Raw genomic sequence first — 19192 nt, forward strand, 5'->3', positions numbered from 1 at the left:
CCAGCCAGGTAGAACAAACACTTGGGAATGCACTCAGATAAAAGGATGATGTGCTCAGCTTTAGCCAGCTGCTGATTTTTGGCGAGGCACTGAGAAAGCTTTTTATGTTTGGTGTAGAGCTGCTGTGGTCTGCAGCCCATACAGACTCACTGATAAAGTGAAGGGAGTGTAGGTTATTGAAGGCTCAGACACTTCTCCAAACCGGAATAGGCAAGGAGTTGAGAGATGGGGTTACTAAATTATGGTCTGTGGATTATAAGTAGTCTTCTGGGAGCTGGTTGCTCCCTTCCTCATTTCCAGCTACTATAAATTGCCATAAAAGCCGCTAAAGATACACCGAGGCCAGTATTTTCAAAAAAATGCCACTGATTTTGGGTGCCCAAACTTGAGACATCTTGAGCCTTTTCTATCGAGGTGCTGAACAGCAACACCTCCCCTTTATTTCAAATGGAACGGGGAGTGCTCAGTGCTTCCTGGAAGTCTGTCTTGGGAACAGGGAAATACGCCAAATGACCTAATAGGTATTTTCAGTGTCTAATTTCTATTAATCTTATTAGAATGTAAATTAAGTTCAGTTGACTAATCTGGCTTTTTCAGTAAGAAATCACATTGCAGGAGGGAAGGGAGGGCATGCAGAGATGCCCTGCCCTAGCAGCAGTACCAGGAGCATTCTGTCTGACTCATCCAATACATATCAGAGCACACACTGTGGAATACATGACAGCATGCATGCTACGTGCATCTGTTATGTTCTCGTGGCCAACACAGAAGGGAGTGAGACCATGGCCCCACTTCATCCTATGCCCTGGGGGTCATTCACTGTGACTTTCAGCACAGGACAGTCACAGTCCTCACATGGCAGAAATTCAAGGACCAAGACTGCGTCCAGCCATTGCACAAAAGCCCAGAAAGAGGGGGTAAGACTCTCCTTGTCCCTGTCCTTCCCACGCATACCAGCATACAGAAAACCTAGTCCCAAAACTAGAGCAAGATGCTAATCCAACCAATTCTATCTGTTTATTACAGCTTCCAGTTTTACAAAGCATATGTAAACTACAGTAAGAGATGTGAAGGCAGATGGAAAAGGGCACTAGCAGCTAACGGGTGATTGAAATGAAAGCTGAAATGTAGCAACCGATAGTATTGATAAAAATTAATGGGAGAGGTCATCTGATAACTCAAAGACTAAGCTAAGTATTTATATGGCCCCGTCAGCATGGTATCCAAGTATCTATCAAGTATTTTTTAAAAAGCAACAGAAAACAACAAGATAAAAAGATCTTTTGGAGCAAAACAAATTTTTAGGCTCTAACTGGATCCTATAGAAAGTGTGGTATCTTAAATTAAAACTTTTCCCCTTACCTTGATTAAACTTCAATTATTTTGGAGGATATTTCAACCCCATAGCAGATTTTTTTCACTGCCTAAGGGTAGTTTAATAAGGTGTCAAGAGTCAGAGCATTTTTCACTTTGGTAAAACTGACCTAGTTTCTTTTTTTCCCCCCTGAAAGAAATGTTTTAATAAAATATCCTCATATTCCAAATGTTAGCTTTTACATTTTCATATATTTCTTTCATACATTCTGTAATTAAAACTGTCATATCGCCTCAGGAAGTTAAATGAGATCTAGTTCATTTGCAGGTTTGGGCTTTTTAATATGTTATCCTCTGTGCTGCATAAGGCAAAATGACACACTGTGGCTGCACTGTAGGGGATTGTTCTGACAGCTGTGATAATGATGCAGATGTTTGTCTCTGAGGGTAGCTGCTAACAGATTTCCTGATGCAAACACAAAACTACTTACAGACTAATGAAAGATTACCATACCAAAATGTTCAAAATGCTTGCAGCCTAAATGACCACCTTATATTTATTTGATCTCATACAAATAGCTAATTCTTACAGTGCCAGCTAATAAAAAAATACAGCTTTTCTGTAAATTGTCAAAGTTCAGTAGCTACAGGAAACAACATCTGTAATATAGATACTTTTTTTTATTTCTTGTAAACTCATAATGTCACAAATGTCTCCCCGCAGGAATTTCATTTTTCAGCAGTTTTCATTTCACTGTGCTCACAGGTGTGTGTTTGTTTTGTCCGTTTTAAAAAGAGGTCTTTTGTCAGGTGCTTCAGACTGCAAAATTGAAAATACTTTTGATCTTATACAATGAATGTACATCTGTGCATGTATTGTATGTATACAGACGCTCACAAAATCTCAGTGCCTAATTCTGGTTCTATCCAGAATTATTTGACCACGCATTGCATGCCATGCAATCCTAACACCAGTCCTCCATTTACTCATATGATAGGGAATTGTGCTTGTGGAAAAGGAGCGAAGTTCCAAGGGGATAGGATATGCAACATAGCGACAGCCATGATGTTTTTAGATGGGCACAGATTTGTTAGCAGCAGAGGTTCTTAAAGTCTTCCACAGTGGGAACCACCATTTAGAGAGACTGCCCCATGCAATACTCCCTCTCCTATTCTGAGTCATGCAAAATATCCCCCATCCCAGTTCTTGACCGCAAAACATCCCTGTGGTAACTATCACTATGGGAAAGCAATTTGGAAAATAACATCTGAATAGCTGTACTTTAACTCTATTTGGCAGCTGTAAAGGAAGAAGAGGAAGAGCCAGAACCCATGATCTACAACTCTCCATACTACGGGTTTATGGACCGTAGGTGTTCAACTGATGTGTTACAGTATCTTAATTATAATTTGTAACTGAGGTAGAAAACATATTATCATTCTTTTATTATCCAGTACTTAGCTCTCCTGAGCCTGTTTACCTCGTGAGATCATCTAAAATTAGCACACAAGATAAACAGAAGTATGTGAAATTGCATGTGGTGGGAGTGGGGGACACAACAGGTAGCCCATCTGTGGCAAGTCTGTTTACTCGCGTTGACCTAGTACACCATTACCTAACTAGCAGGGTGGAAGTGCCAGGCTAGACTAATCCGAGGGAGGGATGAAGGAACAGCGAGGAGGGAAACATCGCATCAGTGGGTATGGAGAAAGCTACAGAACTCTGGATCCACCCTTGCCTCAATCCACATTTATACAACCACAGTTGCATTTGGCATCATATAAGTTCTTCGAGTGCTTGCTGATGTGGTATTCCACAGCAGGTGTGCGTGCTCGCCACATGCACCGGTGCGGAAGTTTTTCCCTTAGCAGTACCCGTAGGGGGAGCGCTGCTGCGACCCCTGGAGTGGCACCTCTATAGCGCGCTATAAGGGGAGCCACGCACTCCCCCCACCCTCAGTTCCTTCTTGCTGCCAGTGAGGGTGCGTCGGAACTACTTGCTCCAGCTTCGCTTCACTGCAGCTCGTCCCAGAACTCGTCGTTCGTTGTTAGTGGTACCTCTGTCAGTTAGTTCAACAAGTTTCAGTTCAGTTAGTTAGTGTTCGGGCCAGGGCATGCCACATGCCCCATGCCCCATGCCCCAGGGTTTAAATCATGCGACTCTTGCAGGCGTTCGATGCCCAGAAGTGACCCGCATGCTGACTGTCTCCGCTGCTTGGGGCAATCCCACATTAGTGACCGCTGTAAGATCTGCAGGTCCTTCAAACCTAGAACCAAAAAGGAAAGAGACATTAGACTTCGGGCCCTTCTCATGGAGTCCTCACTGGTCCCAACCCCAGTGTGCCGAGTGGATTCGGCACCGGGCACCTCGTCTTCGGTGCGCAGTGATCCCCCGGCATCTTCCAGTGGCCGGCACCGCTCCCTGTCTAAAAAACAGAGAAAGGCCCGGTCTTCTCAGCGGCATCGAGAGAAAGCAAGGGGAGAGGCTATACCCGTGTCGGGCAGCCTCAGTTCCGCCCCCCACCCCAGAGCTCTGACTCTTGTCGAGCGGAGCAGTCCAGTTGCATTGACTCAGGCCTCTCAGAATGTCCAGATGCCTTCAACGCCAGAAGCCCTGCAAGCGGCCCGAGAATTATGACTCTGCAGGTCCCCGGGGCACCACCAGCACCCGGGCCCCACTCTAGAGGCAAGCCACCACTGGGCTCTAGGCAGTCGACCCCGACCCAACCCAGATCCCAGTCAGAGGACTGCTCTCGGGCCCGTTCGCTGCTCAGCATCCTGTCAGGGCACAGTCTCCGGCCTCCGCTTTCATCACCCACTAGGTTGTCTGGTCAGATCGGAGTTCCAGGCACCGCTCCACGCCGAACAGAGAGTATCAACGGGACAGGCACAGGCATCGTAGGCGCTCCCCTTCTTGTCAGAGCTACTGTAGCCGCTCCCGACGTGGGTGCCGTCGCCGTTCACGCGCCAGCTCTCTCTCCTCGAGGCACCGTGCCCATGACTCCCAGTGGGGATCGCCAGCTCCACGTCGTCACAGATCTAGGCGTCGCAGCATCTCAAGAAGTAGTAGTTTGAGGCAGCACCGTTCCTCAATGTCGGAGTCTTAGTCCCATGGCAGATGTCATTCTCTGCACCATCGATTAGTACCGCTCCCATGGTACCGATAGGTCGTTGGTAACCACAACCTTGACCCACAAGTGGACCCCTACATCCCAGCCCAGCCAACCCGACCAGCTGGTGCCGCCGGTGCTGCAGCATGGTCAGTGGCAAGGGCCCCCATGGCAGGGCTGGGGTGCCAGTGGACCCCCTGCCCCCCCACCCCCGTGCATGCCCAGCCAGGGGCTTGTTCGGTAGCAGGGGCGTCGGAGGCTCCCTCCACCTCACTATCCAGGCCTCCAAGGGTAGATTGGCTGGTCATAGAATCATAAAATCATAGAATATCAGGGTTGGAAGGGACCTCAGGAGGTCATCTAGTCCAACCCTCTGCTCAAAGCAGGGCCAATCCCCAATTTTTGCCCCAGATCCCTAAATGGCCCCCTCAAGTATTGAACTCACAACCCTAGGTTTAGCAGGCCAATGCTCAAACCACTGAGCTATCCCATCCCCCCTCCCTCAACACCGGCTGTGGAGTCCGACCAAGGGGTGTATCCCACGGCGCTGGCCAACGTGCAGGGCTCCGTACCGGCCTCCTCCCCCGTGCCAGATGATAAGGTTGCAGACCCACCTCCCTCCACACCGCAGGAGGACTTCAGGGCTCACCAGGAGCTACTGAAGCGAATAGCGTAGAGTCTCAGACTCCAAGCTGAGGAGATGGAGGGACCCTCAGACTCGCTCTTCAATGTCCTCTCCTCTTCGGTACCGGTACCCAATCGGTGCAAGAAGGGGTGGCTAACATTTCCAATGCCCTCTGGCAAATGCCAGCCTCCCTTGCGCCAATATCAAAGAAGGCAGAGAGCAAATATTTTGTGCCCACAAAAGGGCATGAGTATCTCTATACCCACCCGGCCCCCAACTCCCTAGTGGTCGAGTCTGTAAATCATAGGGAGAGAAAGGGTCAACCAGGACCCACACCCAAGAATAAGGACTCTAGAAGGCTGGACTCGTTTGGTAGGAAGCTTTATTCGTCTTCCAGTTTCCAGCTCCTGGTGGCCAACCACCAAGTCCTCCTCAGCCGTTATGAGTTTAACTTGTGGGGGTCACTGCCCAAATTCGAACCCTCCCTTCTGGAGCATGAAAGGAAGGAATTTAAGCCGCTTGTGGAGGAGGGTGCCGCTGCAGCAAAGGCTGCTCTGCAGGCAGCATCGGATGCAGCTGACACAGCTGCTCAGTCCATGGCCTCGGCGGTGTCCATGCGCAGGGCGTCAGGGCTACTGCTGTCCAGGCTCTCCATGGAGGCACAGTCTGTGATGCAGAATCTTCCCTTCGATGGCAAGGACCTGTTCACGGAACAAACAGACGTGAAACTTCATGGCATGAAGGACTCACGTACTACCCTGCAAACCCTTGGGCTTTACGTCCCGCCTGCCAAGGACAAGCCTAAGCTACAGGCTCCCACCCCGGCTCCCCAGCCAAGATATGAGCCCTTAAGAGGTCCAAGACCCGGAAGAGGCGACCTCAGAAGCAGTCTCGCTCTGCCCCGCAGCCTAGGCCCTCAAGGGGCAAGCAGCAGGGCAAGAGGCGTTTTTGACTGGTTGCAGGAGGGTACCCGGGTGCCTCCCGAGAGGACCCTCCTACCAATAAAGTTTGCCTTCAGCAACCGCTTATGCACATTTCTTGCGGAATGGTCCCGAATAACATTGGACCGTTGGGTCCTCAACACCATTTCCCAGGGCTACATGCTACAGTTTGTCTCACCCCCACCCTCCCACCCCCCTCCCTGGGACAGCATGGGGGACCCATCACATGTACTCCTGCTAGAGCAGGAAGTGTGTCGGCTCCTCAGCTTGGGAGCTGTGGCAAAACTTCCAAGGGAGTTCCAGGGAAAAGGGTTTTACTCCTGTTACTTCCTTATCCTGAAGGCAAAACGGGGGCTCAGGCCTATCCTGGATTTGCGAGACCTCAATCAGTTCATAGCCAAATGCCGGTTCGGCATGGTCTCTCTGGCATGTATCATACCCGCTCTGGAACCTGGCAATTGGTATGCGGCCCTGGACCTTCAGGACGCATACTTCCATATCCATATATTCGAGGGGCACAGACGCTTCCTTTGTTTCTTGGTGGGACAGGACCACTACCAGTTTATGGTCCTCCCATTTGGCCTGTCAACCGTGCCCAGGGTTGTCACAAAGTGTATAGTGGTCGTGGCGGCCTACCTCAGACGCTGAGGGGTCCGGATATTTCCCTACCTCAACGATTGGCTTCTCAAGGGCAGCTCGCGGTCTCAGGTACAGGACCATGTGGAGCTGCTCTTGGCTACATGTGCCAACATAGGCCTCCTAGTAAACGAGGCCAAGTCAACGTTGGTTCCGGTGCAGCGCACAGAATTCATAGGCACTCTCCTAGATGCCTCCAAGGCCACAGCCTCCCTTCCCCTGGGCAGGTTCCAGCCCTTAAGGGGCTCATAGCCTCGGTCACGGCCAGGGCATGCCTGCAGCTCCTGGGCCACATGGCAGTGTGCACGTATGTGGTCCGCCACGCCAGACTTTAGATGAGACCCCTTCGACTCTGGCTGGCCTCAGAGTTCTCCCAGGCCCAGGACAGGTTGGACAAAGTCCTCACGGTACCGGCGCTGGTGATCGCCTCGCTACAGTGGTGGTCCTGCCCGATCAATGTGCTCCAGGGGATTCACTTCCGGGATCCAACCCCGTTGCTAGACCTAGTGTCCGATGTGTCAGACTTGGGCTGGGGGGGCTCACATAAGGAACTCACAGACCCAACAGATGTGGTCGGTCTCGGAGTTGTCCCTTCACATAAATGTCAGGGAGCTCAGGGCAATACGCTTAGCCTGTGTGGTGTTCAGCTCACAACTGCGTGGCAAGGTGGTCAGAGTACTCACGGACAACACTGCCCGCAATGTTTTACATCAACAGGCAAGGCAGGGTGAGGTCCTTGGACTTCTGCCAGGAAGCCCTCAGGCTCTGGGAGTTTTATATAGCCCACGACATCTCCCTGAAGGCTTTCCACCTGCCAGGTGTCAACAACACACAGGCCGATCACTTGAGCAGGGTTTTCTCCTGCCAACATGAGTGGTCTCTCCACTTGGAGGTCACTCACCAGCTCTTCCGAGTGTGGGGCACTCCCCAAGTAGACCTGTTTGCAACCTGACAGAACCAGCGTTGCCACTGGTTCTGTTCCACGGGGGAGTGGGGAGGAACGCCATCTCAGATGCGTTCCTCCTGTCATGGTCGGGTCAACTCCTCTACGCCTTTCCCCCATTCCCCCTCTTCGGCAAGGTCCTGGAGAAAGTGAAAATGGACAAGGCACGCGTCCTCCTGATCACCCCAGCTTGGTCCCAGCAGCATTGGTACGGGACCCACCTGGGCTTGCTGGTGGCCCCTCTGCAGCCATTGCCGCTCCGCCTGGACCTACTCTCCCAGGAGCAGGGACATCGCCTCCACCCCAACCTGGCCACCCTCCATTTGACAGCATGGCTGCTCAGTGGCTAGATGCGGAGGAGAGAAGGTGTTCAGAAAGGGTCAGGCGTGTCCTCCTAGAAAGTAGGAAGCCATCCACGTTCCGAGCCTACCTGGCGAAGTGGTCCAGGGTCTCCAGGTGGGCGGGTGAGCGGAGTACTTCCCCAGGATCTGCCCCACTCCAACTTATCTTTGAGTACCTCCTTCACCTTAGAACTCAGGGTCTGGTACCTTCCTCCATCAGGGTGCACCTGGTGGCTATATCGGCGTTCCATCTGCCGGTCCAGGGCTGCTCGGTTTTCTTCCATGCCATGAGCGGGTGTTTCCTCAAGGGGCTAGACCAGTCCTTTCCATATGCTAGATTCCCCCGTTCCTCAGTGGGATCTAAACTTGGTGTTATCCCGCCTCACGGGGCCCCCGTTCGAGCCCCTGGCCACATGCTCCTGGTCTCACCTATCATGGAAGGCATCCTTCCTTGTGGCTATCACGTCAGCCTGGCGGGTTTCAGAACTCAGGGCCCTGACTTGCGACCCTCCCTCCCTTACCACAGTCTTTCACAAGGACAAGGTTCAGCTTTGCCCACACCCTGCATTCCTCCCTCAGGTGATCTCCACCTTCCACATGAGCCAGGACATCTTCCTGCCTGTCCTCTGCCCCAAACCTCATGCCTCTAATGAGGAACGCCGCCTCCATACACTCGATGTGTGTAGGGCACTGGCTTTTTATCTGGATCGGACTAAGCCATTCCACAGGTCTTCATAACAATTTGTTGCTTCAGCCAAGCACATGAAGGGTCAACCAATCTCCACCCAGAGGCTTTCCCGGTGGATTACATAGTGCATCTACACATGCTACGACCTAGCAGGGGTTCCCTCACCACCTATCATGAGGGCGCACTCGACAAGGGCTCAGGCCTTGTCGGCTGCCTTTGTGGCCCATGTCCCTATCCCAGTCATCTGTAGAGCCGCTACCTGGTCCTCAGTTCACATGTTCACCTCACACTACGCGATTGTCTCCCACGCCAGGGATGACACTGGTTTCGGCAGAGCTGTGCTTCAGCCAGGGAATCTGTGAACTCCTACCCACCTCCATCAGACATAGCTTGCAATCACCTACTGTGGAATACACATGAGCAAGCACTTGAAGAAGAAAGGACAGTTACCTGTTCAGTAACTGGTGTTCTTCGAGATGTGTTGCTCCTGTCTATTCCACATCCTGCCCTCCTTCCCCTCTGTCAGAGTTGGTCCAGCAAGAAGGAACCGAGGGTGGGGAGAGCGCGCGGCTCCCCTTATAGCGCGCTATAGAGGCTCCACTCCAGGGGTCGCAGCAGTGCTCCCCCTACAGGTACCTAAGGGAAAAACTTCCAGCACCGGTGCATGTGGTGTGCATGCACACCTACTGTGGAATAGACATGAGCAACATCTCAAAGAATGCCAGTTACGGAACAAGTAACTGTCCTTTTCCTACCTTCCTTTTTCTTTAAATAAAGATAACTTATCTGTGACTTGCTAACTTTATAGATTAGTCTCTGATTTGGTTTTGGCATGGAGTCCTTAATTTTTCCATATGATCTAAAATATCTACATAAATATTTATAATTGGCAGAGATAACCTTTTATGCTCATTGAGTTGGTGACTTCTTTAAAGGACTTTTTTTGTGTCTTGAATCATTTCTTTAACAGATGCTGTTACTTTTGCATATTCTCATTTACTGGCACTCTTGTGTAAGTGCAGAAATAATTGTAATCAATAACCTATTCCTGTTTTTCTTACTTGAAAGTAAGAAATTAAAAGAGAGTGTTCATAGGCTAAACGTTCCTGGGGAAGAGAAGCCTGGCACAAGGACAGTCAGACAACCTGTAACATAAAACATGTCCCCAAGCAGGAGATTTGTAAGAGTAGATAAAAGAAAAAAAATACACAGTCTTAACTCAGCAGCACCCATACTGTGGTCCATGGTCCACCAATGACAGTCCTTGGAGCACTTGTTCGTTTTCCACAGAGAGCTATCTGGTTACATGGCATCTGCTGTCTTTGTTTCTAATTGCCCCTAGAGACATGCAAGGCTCTTTATTATGAAGAGGTGACCAGAGGCCTAAAAAACAATAATGGGGGAAGGGGGGGGAGTGCAGCTTAGCTGCCTTCATAAGAGCCTGGTGCCACATAGTAGCTGGAGGAGAGAAGCAAGAGTCAACCCAGAGATTGGAGTCTTCAGGGTAGTTATGTCCAGGGGTTAGAGGATCATATAGCCGAATAGCACATACATAGGAGCAAAAGAAATAGGGAACTAAGCAGCAGGGAAGCATATGAAAGTGGAGAGGTTAAAGAACAGATGGTAGAAAAAAAGACTAGGGTAGAAGGGGGGGCAGGTAGAGAGAGAGAGCGCAAGGAGATAAAATGATGAGCAAGAGGAGGAGATGTTGCCATTAACTTTTTTCCCAATAAGGGAAAAAAACACTTATACTAGTCAGGTAAAAATACATGACTACTCTTCTTCCATCCAAGCAATTGCTGTAGTTGCTACAGGAATGTCATTTAATTGCAAACAAGGAGGAAAGTCCGTATTATGAATCCTGTTCTAATCAATTTAATTTTATTGGGACCAATATTTCAATAGTGCAGACAAGATCACCTTCTTTCTTAGATCACCTGTTAGTGTTGTTAAATATATACTCTATTTTGCTGTTGTGTTTTAATGTTCGTTTTGTTGTAGTGTGTAGAAAAGATTATTTTCACAGGATATGAGCAGTGACATGTATACACCATATTAATCTTGAGGGCCTACCTGTTCCATTTCTTGGAGATATGTTTTTCATTCACCTCAATCCAGAGAGGTAAAAACTGAATTGTGTGTTACACAAATATTGTTGGTCTTGAGAACTACCTAATCTATTAAAAAACACTATACAAGAGTTTAAGCTGTGGAGTCAACTCAAAGTGTGTCTAGAGCATATATGGACAAAGCAGACTGTGAAGAAGTTCAAAAAGATCTCACAAAACTAAGTGATTGAGCAACAAAATGGCAAATGAAATTTAATGTGGATAAATGTAAAGTAATGCACATTGGAAAAAATAACCCCAACTATACATACAATATAATTGGGGCTAATTTAGCTACAACTAATCAGGAGAAAGATCTTGGAGTCATCGTGGATAGTTCTCTGAAGATGTCCACGCAGTGTGCAGTGGCAGTCAAAAAAGCAAACGGGATGTTAGGAATCATTAAAAAAGGGATAGCAAATAAGACGGAGAATATCTTACGGCCCTTATATAAATCCATGGTGCGCCCACATCTTGAATACTGCGTATAGATGTGGTCTCCTCATCTCAAGAAAGATATACTGGCATTAGAAAAGGTTCAGAAAGGGGCAACTAAAATGATTAGGGGTTTGAAACGGGTCCCATATGAGGGGAGATTAAAGAGGCTAAGACTTTTCAGCTTGGAAGAGAGGAGACTAAGGGGGGATATGATAGAGGTATATAAAATCATGAGTGGTGTGGAGAAAGTAAATAAGGAAAAGATATTTACTTGTTCCCATAGTATAAGAACTAGGGGCCACCAAATGAAATTAATGGGTAACAAGTTTAAAACAAATAAAAGGAAGTTCTTCTTCACACAGCGCACAGTCAACCTGTAGAACTCCTTGCCTGAGGAAGTTGTGAAGGCTAGGACTATAAAAGGGTTTAAAAGAGAACAAGATAAATTCATGGAGGTTAAGTCCATTAATGGCTATTAGCCAGGATGGGTAAGGAATGGTGTCCCTAGCCTCTGTTTGTCAGGAGAGAGCTCACTTGATCATCACCTGTTAAGTTCACTCCCTCTGGGGCACCTGGCATTGGCCAGTGTCAGTAGACAGGATACTGGGCTGGATGGACCTTTGGTCTGACCCAGTATGGCCGTTCTTATGTTCTTTTGGACGCAAGAGAAAAAGTCTACAGAAATAGTGCTGTACAGCTCAGCTCCTGCCTACTGGTCTGCCATCATCTGTTTTTGTGGCATGAAGGAATGTGTGAACACTCCACAACTAACTGCCTCATTTCTGTCCTCCTCCCATTCAACTCCTGGTGCTCTCTGCATCTGAAACTCTTCCCCAGCACTGTCTAGCATGTCTAGCTCTCATTAAAACACACTTTTTTTCAAAAGTTCTAAAACTCCCTGGACTTCCCCTCACTGAAGCATTAAAGTCAAAGTCTAGTAAAACCTAAACCAAGTCCTGGCAGCAATGAAACAGGTGCTAAACCTCACTGCTCAGTCACTTTGCTTTTGTTGCATTCTGTCCTCCATCCTTCATTTCTATGTTTCTCTTTAGTTTGTGATCTCCATGGAGCAAGGATCTTGTGTTTCTGTTTATAAAGCACCTAACATGATCTGGATACTATAGAAATAAGTGACCATCCATTAGTGGTCCTCAAGTACTCTTATATTTACAGATGTATTTTAAATAGCTTGCTGCTTTCTTTAGAATCCTTAAGAACTTCATCTGGGCCTGTAGTTTGCCACTCTCAATTTCTTTATAATTTGTCCTAGTTTGTCCTCTAATTCTATAAATACATCTTTTTTTCTCCCCTCCAAAATTTTGTTTATGTTTCTTGCCTTTTTTTTTTTTTTGGCCTTCATTTTTCAGACTGAAGCGATCTAAAGTCCTCTGAATGTGCTGTTATTGCTATGAATAGGGTGGAACCCATATCAGTATCATTTCACCACTGGAAGAAAGAAGCCTTTTAAAGGGGTTAACTGAGCGAAGTCTCTATTTAAATTGTAACTTCTAGGACTCAAGCAGTAAACACACTGCCACACACAGGCTATTACAGAATGGTTCTGATAGTGTCCCTCATGCAACAGAGCTTTGACTGCATTACACTTCCTAAGGGTCTTCCCACAGCTTCACCAGGACTTCAGTAGGCCAGTCTGCATTCTCAGTCCACATTACACCGTTTTGGGCCTTTGTGCAGTAGCTTCTGTCACCAAGCTATCCTCTAGTGCTTGTGGGCCAGAGGAGGAAAGAATGTGACGTAACAGAAGGCTGTGAGGCCTAGTGGACAGAGTACTGGACTGAGACTGGGGCCACCTATGTTCTATTCCTGGCTCTGCCATTGGCCTTCTGAGGACCTTGGGAAAGTCACATCTACTGACTGTGCCTTGGTTTCCCTGTCTGAAAACGGGATAATGATCCTGACCTCCTTTGTAAAATGCTATGAGATATACTGATCCAAAGCACTATGTAAGATCTAGGTACTTATTATTATAATGTACACCTCTTTGTGACAGCTAAAGCTCCTGCGCCACAATGGGGATTCACCGCAAAGAACAGCATGCATTGCTAGGACTTCCCTCCCTCAGGGTTTCTGCCAAGTACTGTGAGGGAGCAGCTTTAGCTTATTATAGCTAAAGCTCCTACCTAGTTTATTATAGCTAAGGCTCCTAATTGTACAAGCTACATAAATGGTGGCTGAATACTATATTCATGCTATCTGGAGTGCTTCTCGATAAGAGTGTTGTACTGTGTGTGGCATATGGAAGTGGAACACAAAGCTGGGTATTTCTGGCTCCATACCACAAATTAGAGCTGCATGAATAAAAAATAAATACCTACATACATCACATTTTTGCTTCATGAACGTTCACATGTGGGAGTTGACATTCTTCCTAGAAATCTTTATTTTCCCCAAAGAAAAGGTGAAATGTCACCATTTAACCTACAATTGCAGCTCTTTGTTGTTCACCTGCAGCTCCATCTTTATTAATTGCTTGTGGGGATGGCTTCCCCAGTTTCTTTTGTGGTCTTTTCCCATCCTCTCAGTTGCTACTACAATTGTATTCTCTAGTGCCCTTCCAACCAATCTTCCAACCTTCTGCCTCCAAAACAGCCTTTGCAGCTTCAGTGACATTCATTTTCAGTATTTTAGATTAAGAACTAAATATTGCACAGTAAATACCTGGCTTTAGAAGCTTTTCTTGAAACAGACAGCACAATGAATGTTAAAGCACATTTTTACTTTCCTTCATGTTAAAATGAAGGTTTCCGTGTAGTGCGTCTACTACAGTGGACAGTACCAGTCAGTGAAGCTCTTACACATCCTGGTCTTCAGTAGTTATTTATTTACCAGTATCCATCTAGAATTTTAGGCACTTTAAACTTTTAAAAACTAGCTATAAGATACTTGCTTCATCACCAGCCTGGGGAATTATCAGGCATGCCAAATTAGTCTGTAGGCCTTGGCTTTGGGCTCCATTTATTGTCTGAATGTCCACAAACTCATAAAAGGAAACGGAGACTGTCAGCTGGGGCTTACTAGCCAGCCGCAAGTCCCAGGACTTACCACATGGAGCCTGCCTTCCTTCTACAGAGGCTGCTGAAGGACCCTGCCCCTTCCTGCAGCGTCTCCCTGCCCTTCCCCCTCAAATGAGCCACTTGCTGGCTTTTATAATCACTCACTCCCTTTCCAGTAGGTCTGAAAACTGACCAGGCCCCAGGCCCTTTAAGGAACAGGCCACCATTACGCCAACCATACACGCAAGTACTTTGCAATCTAGTAATGTTCATGCTACTTCCTCATGTCTCAGGGCTTCATCTTATTGATGATACTTTATTATAGTTTAAAGTTCACTTTGGTGGCAAGGAAAACCTCTTGGCTATAACCCTGCAATATTATTTGGAAAACGTAGGGATTTTTCTTTTTATATGGATAGTTAGATTGGCAAACATCTTTAAATTAAATTGAACGTTTGACTTCTTCTTGGTTTGTATATTCACATTATTTTTGTTGGAGAAAAAATGATTAAAATGAAAGCAATTATAGTCTGTTTGCTTTTCCACTGAAATGAGAAAAAAGACATGGCACATTAAACTGGATCCCACATGGTCTTTCGAGATGATTGGTGTTTCATGGGCACCATAGGACATCATTTTCAAAGACCTCTTTAATAAATATCCCTAAAGATTAATTCAGACACTTGTAATTATAGTACTGTACCTTTGTCATCATCTTTGATTTGCCATGAGTGATGTTTTAGCTGAGTAAATCTTTGGTGAGTCTTCTAAAAAATTCTGTTGTATTTATGAGAATTGCAGTTTGTTAAGAAATCTTTCATTGGATGTATTGCTCATGTTGGAATTGGCAATAAGATTTTTAAAACTATTTCTGGTCCTTGACATATAATGTGTGTTGAAAAAAAAAAGCCATGTTCCCTTCTGAGAATAAAAATGATCTTCTTTACCTTGAGAACAAAGAACATTTTTAGTGTATCTGTACACATAGGATAGGCAACAGAATGGATTGCTTATGTCCATTTCTCTGTGCATAATACAATCTAAATGTCTGAAGTGATACTGAGATAATTTAGATAAAAGAGATATTGTGGCGACAGACATTTGATAGTTATTTATGGAGCTCTATATGCTTTGTATATGATGTTACAACAAGTAATCTGTATCATACTAAAAGCCTCAAGGGCTTGTTGGAACAGGTATAGTTAATCCTTTTATTGTTTTGTTTAACTTAATAATGTGAAAGTAATTTAGATGTATATTTTATCTCTCTTAATCTCAAATTATATTAAGCATTATGTGACAATCACGTAGGGTAACTGGATTTGCTTGTTGCATCAAGCTGATATTCAAGGGTAATAGCATCAATTGCTTGTAGTGAAAGGGTTTTAAATTACAAGAGAAATTCCTGTCCGAATAGAACTATATTAGAGATGTTATGGTCACCATGGTGATACTGACAATTCTTTAGAGAACACCATCTTAAATTTGCTAATTTAAAAAAATTTTCATTGAATGGAAAGATTTGAAGTTCTTGCTTTTGCATGACTGATTGCAGAAAGACAGACAGACAAACATTACATTGGCTCAATGCATTCTAATGCAAGCCTCGTTCTCTCATCAGCATTCACATAAGTTACCTGTGTACCTCTGCCTCAACCTGCCATATACACGTTGATAAGAATACCCACCACCCCTTGGCTTCTCCAAGCTTAATCAATGTCGCAAATAACTTCTCAGGATTTAGCTTGATAGAATGCTGTGGTTAATTCTCAACACGATTCACTGTCATCATAGATCTTTAAGTCAGCCAAATATTGTTAATTTGTGGTCTGCAACATTTGTAGTTGTGCAAGCAATGATAGTAAGGGTAATCAGATCTCATGCTTCTAGATAAAACAGATATGAGTGTATGAAGAACATACAGCATTGTGACAGGTTTCAGAGTAACAGCCGTGTTAGTCTGTATTCGCAAAAAGAAAAGGAGTACTTGTGGCACCTTAGAGACTAACCAATTTATTTGAGCATGAGCTTTCGTGAGCTACAGCTCACTTCAAGCTCATGCTCAAATAAATTGGTTAGTCTCTAAGGTGCCACAAGTACTCCTTTTCTTCATACAGCATTGTGTAATTGGCTCAGTGCATTATTGGTTTTGAAGCAACAGTACACACTGGACGCTGGATGCCTGAAGCGGGGTAGTAATTTGATCTGATATGGTAAATCCTATACAGTAGAACCTCAGAGTTATGAACTAACCAGTCAACCACATGCCTCATTTGGAACTGGAACAGGCAGCAGCAGAGACAAAAAAGCAAATACAGTACAGTACTGTGTTAAATGTAAACTACTTTAAAAGGGGGGAGGGGGGAAGCAACATTTTTCTTTTGCATAATAAAGTTTCAAAGCTATATTGAGTCAATGTTCAGTTATAAACTTTTGAAAGAACAAACATAATGTTTTGTTCAGAGTTATGAACATTTCAGAGTTACGAACAACCCCCATTCCCGAGGTGTTCGTAACTCTAAGGTTCTACTGTATTCCTACAGCTTAATATTTAGAAGCACTAAACTGAGCTACCTAAAGCAATGCTAATTATGTAGTTTTAACCACTGTTCCACCCAATGTAAACAAAAAAGGGAGTTTCAAAATGATTACTGAGTCAGTGATCTCAGTACTCTTATTATTTGTTATTTATTTATTTTTAAGTTTTAGGGTGATATCTTGGCCCTACTGAAGTCAATGTACATTTGTACTTTTCAACAGGGTCAGAATTTCACCCTAACAAGAGATGGGCAAAAGGTTTCATCCTGTTCCCTTAATCTGTCATTAGACACTACTGTTCAGAATTTAGCCCTAGTATGATTTCTATGCTGGTGATAATCAAAGAGTTCTCCACTCTGTAGGAAAGTGCCTACCACATTTGGATGCTATAAAAAATTTCAGTTATCTTTTGGATAGCCCCTTCCCTTGTTTTGCCATTCCCTTGATATCCACCTACCTGCACATTGCATTCTCCCCTCTTCATTGGGGCAGCTTCAACTCTCATATTAAAAAAAAAAAAATTAAAAAAAACAAAACAAACAAAAAGAATCCTGCTCCATCCCAAAACTTAGCCATTGCATCCTTCTTCCTCTCTCTCCCACCACATCTGCACATGCTACCTGTGTGATACAGTGTAACTGCAAATGTAAAATTTACTCCACATTTGTACATACAAATTAATCTGTGCAATATGAAACTGTATAAACAATGCTATAGAAAAATACTGAATTGTATATCAGATACAGAAAGGACATTCTGTAGATCTTTCCCAGTACAGCTGGAAATACTTAGGGGGCCAACTGATTTTTTCAGAACAGGCAAGCCACAAGAGATACTAATTGTCTGTCCAAGTTTCCACAGAAATAAGACACTCCTTTTGAATTTTATTACTCTTGCTCAAGACAAATTACAAGAACTGGCAAAACCTCTGGCTTTGTAAGAGAACAGCTAACAGAGGAGTTACATGTGGTTAATGAATATTTTCTTGTAGACATTACACAGAAGGTTATCAAAAAAAGAAAAGGAGTACTTGTGGCACCTTAGAGACTAACCAATTTATTTGAGCATAAGCTTTCGTGAGCTACAGCTCACTTCATTGGATGCATACTGTGGAAAATACAGAAGATGTTCTTATACATACAAACCATGAAAAAATGGGTGTTTACCACTACAAAAGGTTTTCTCTCCCCACACCCCACTCTCCTGCTGGTAATAGCTTATCTAAAGTGATCACTCTCCTTACAATGTGTATGATAATCAAGTTGGGCCATTTCCAGCACAGGGATTCTAACCATACCTTTCAGATGTTAAGCATTACGTGAGATGTTCCACAATTCAACTTTTTTCCTAGCAGTGTTCTGTCCTGCCAGGCTGCCTGTGAATCCCAACATCTGTTGCCTAAAGATGGCAGCTACCTAGGTAGAACAGACTATCCTCTCTAACCCACACTGATGAGTTGTGCATGTGGTTTGAGCTACCGGGGGGATGAGGGAAGGGGGTAGTGCAGCTGGCACCCAGGCTCTGTTTCTTCTGTTGCTGCCTGAGCCTTTACTGCCTCTGCTTATCTACAGCTCCCAACAGCCACTCACCGACTATCTAGTTTTTTTTAAAAAATAAAATAAAAAGGGTGTTCATCACCAGGGCAGGGTATCAGAACTCCATCACCTCCTCTCTGCACCCATTCCGAGGGACCCAGGATAACGCCGTGAGAGAAGATGCCATCTCCCTATTCTTTAAGAGAGAAGATTTAAGTGGGAAGGATGAAAAGGGAGGGTTGGGGCAAGAGAAAGGGGAGCAAGAAAGAGAACATTGTGCAGAAAGTTACAGCTATTGGGATTCTTCACCTTATACAACTTCTGTGGCAACACATGATCCCAATCCATAAAGGGCCATCCCCAATGTTAACCATTCCTAACCTAACACCCAGATTGCCATCCCTTATTCCCCACCATTTGTCATGACAGATTAATGCCAGTAGGTTACAGCGAAGATTAAATTCAACACCACCCCAACTTAGACAGCGAAGGTCTGTAGCACTGAGCGACGATGCCCACATTGTACAATTAAATTCCCTGAGATTTAATTTGGACTTCCCTTCGCAGACCCTATGAGGAAAGTGGATTGGGGGTTTTTTTGTTTGTTTGTTTTACTTCCGCCTCCTGACTTCCCAATTCTTGAGGGGGTTCAGAGGTCACAGAAACTCAACAAGTTTCTGTCAGAGACAATGGACACAGTCCAAGGCAGACATGGCCAGAAGCTGGCCACTGGTGGAATAGGGATTGGCTCTATAAAATTGTGGACCCATAGATGGGGAGAGAGCAGTTTTGGGAGGCGTAGAGGGAGGATTGCAAAGATTGTCTTCAAGGGAACTAAATGTACAGCTAGGGCAACAAACACAGGATTCTCTAATTGTATTAATGGAACATTAATGAAACCATCTTATGATGGAAAGAGTATCCTGGATAGGGTAAAATAAATTAAGGTTTTGTTCCTATA

General features: G+C 45.4%; 1 protein-coding gene across 3 annotated transcripts in view; it reads left to right on the forward strand.

Moving 5' to 3' along the window:
- LIN7A (lin-7 homolog A, crumbs cell polarity complex component) overlaps positions 1 to 19192 on the forward strand; it is a 78115-nt gene that overhangs the window by 40900 nt on the left and 18023 nt on the right. The window lies entirely within an intron of this gene.

Source organism: Natator depressus, chromosome 1 (genome assembly GCF_965152275.1).
Source record: "Natator depressus isolate rNatDep1 chromosome 1, rNatDep2.hap1, whole genome shotgun sequence".
NCBI lineage: Eukaryota > Metazoa > Chordata > Testudines > Cheloniidae > Natator > Natator depressus.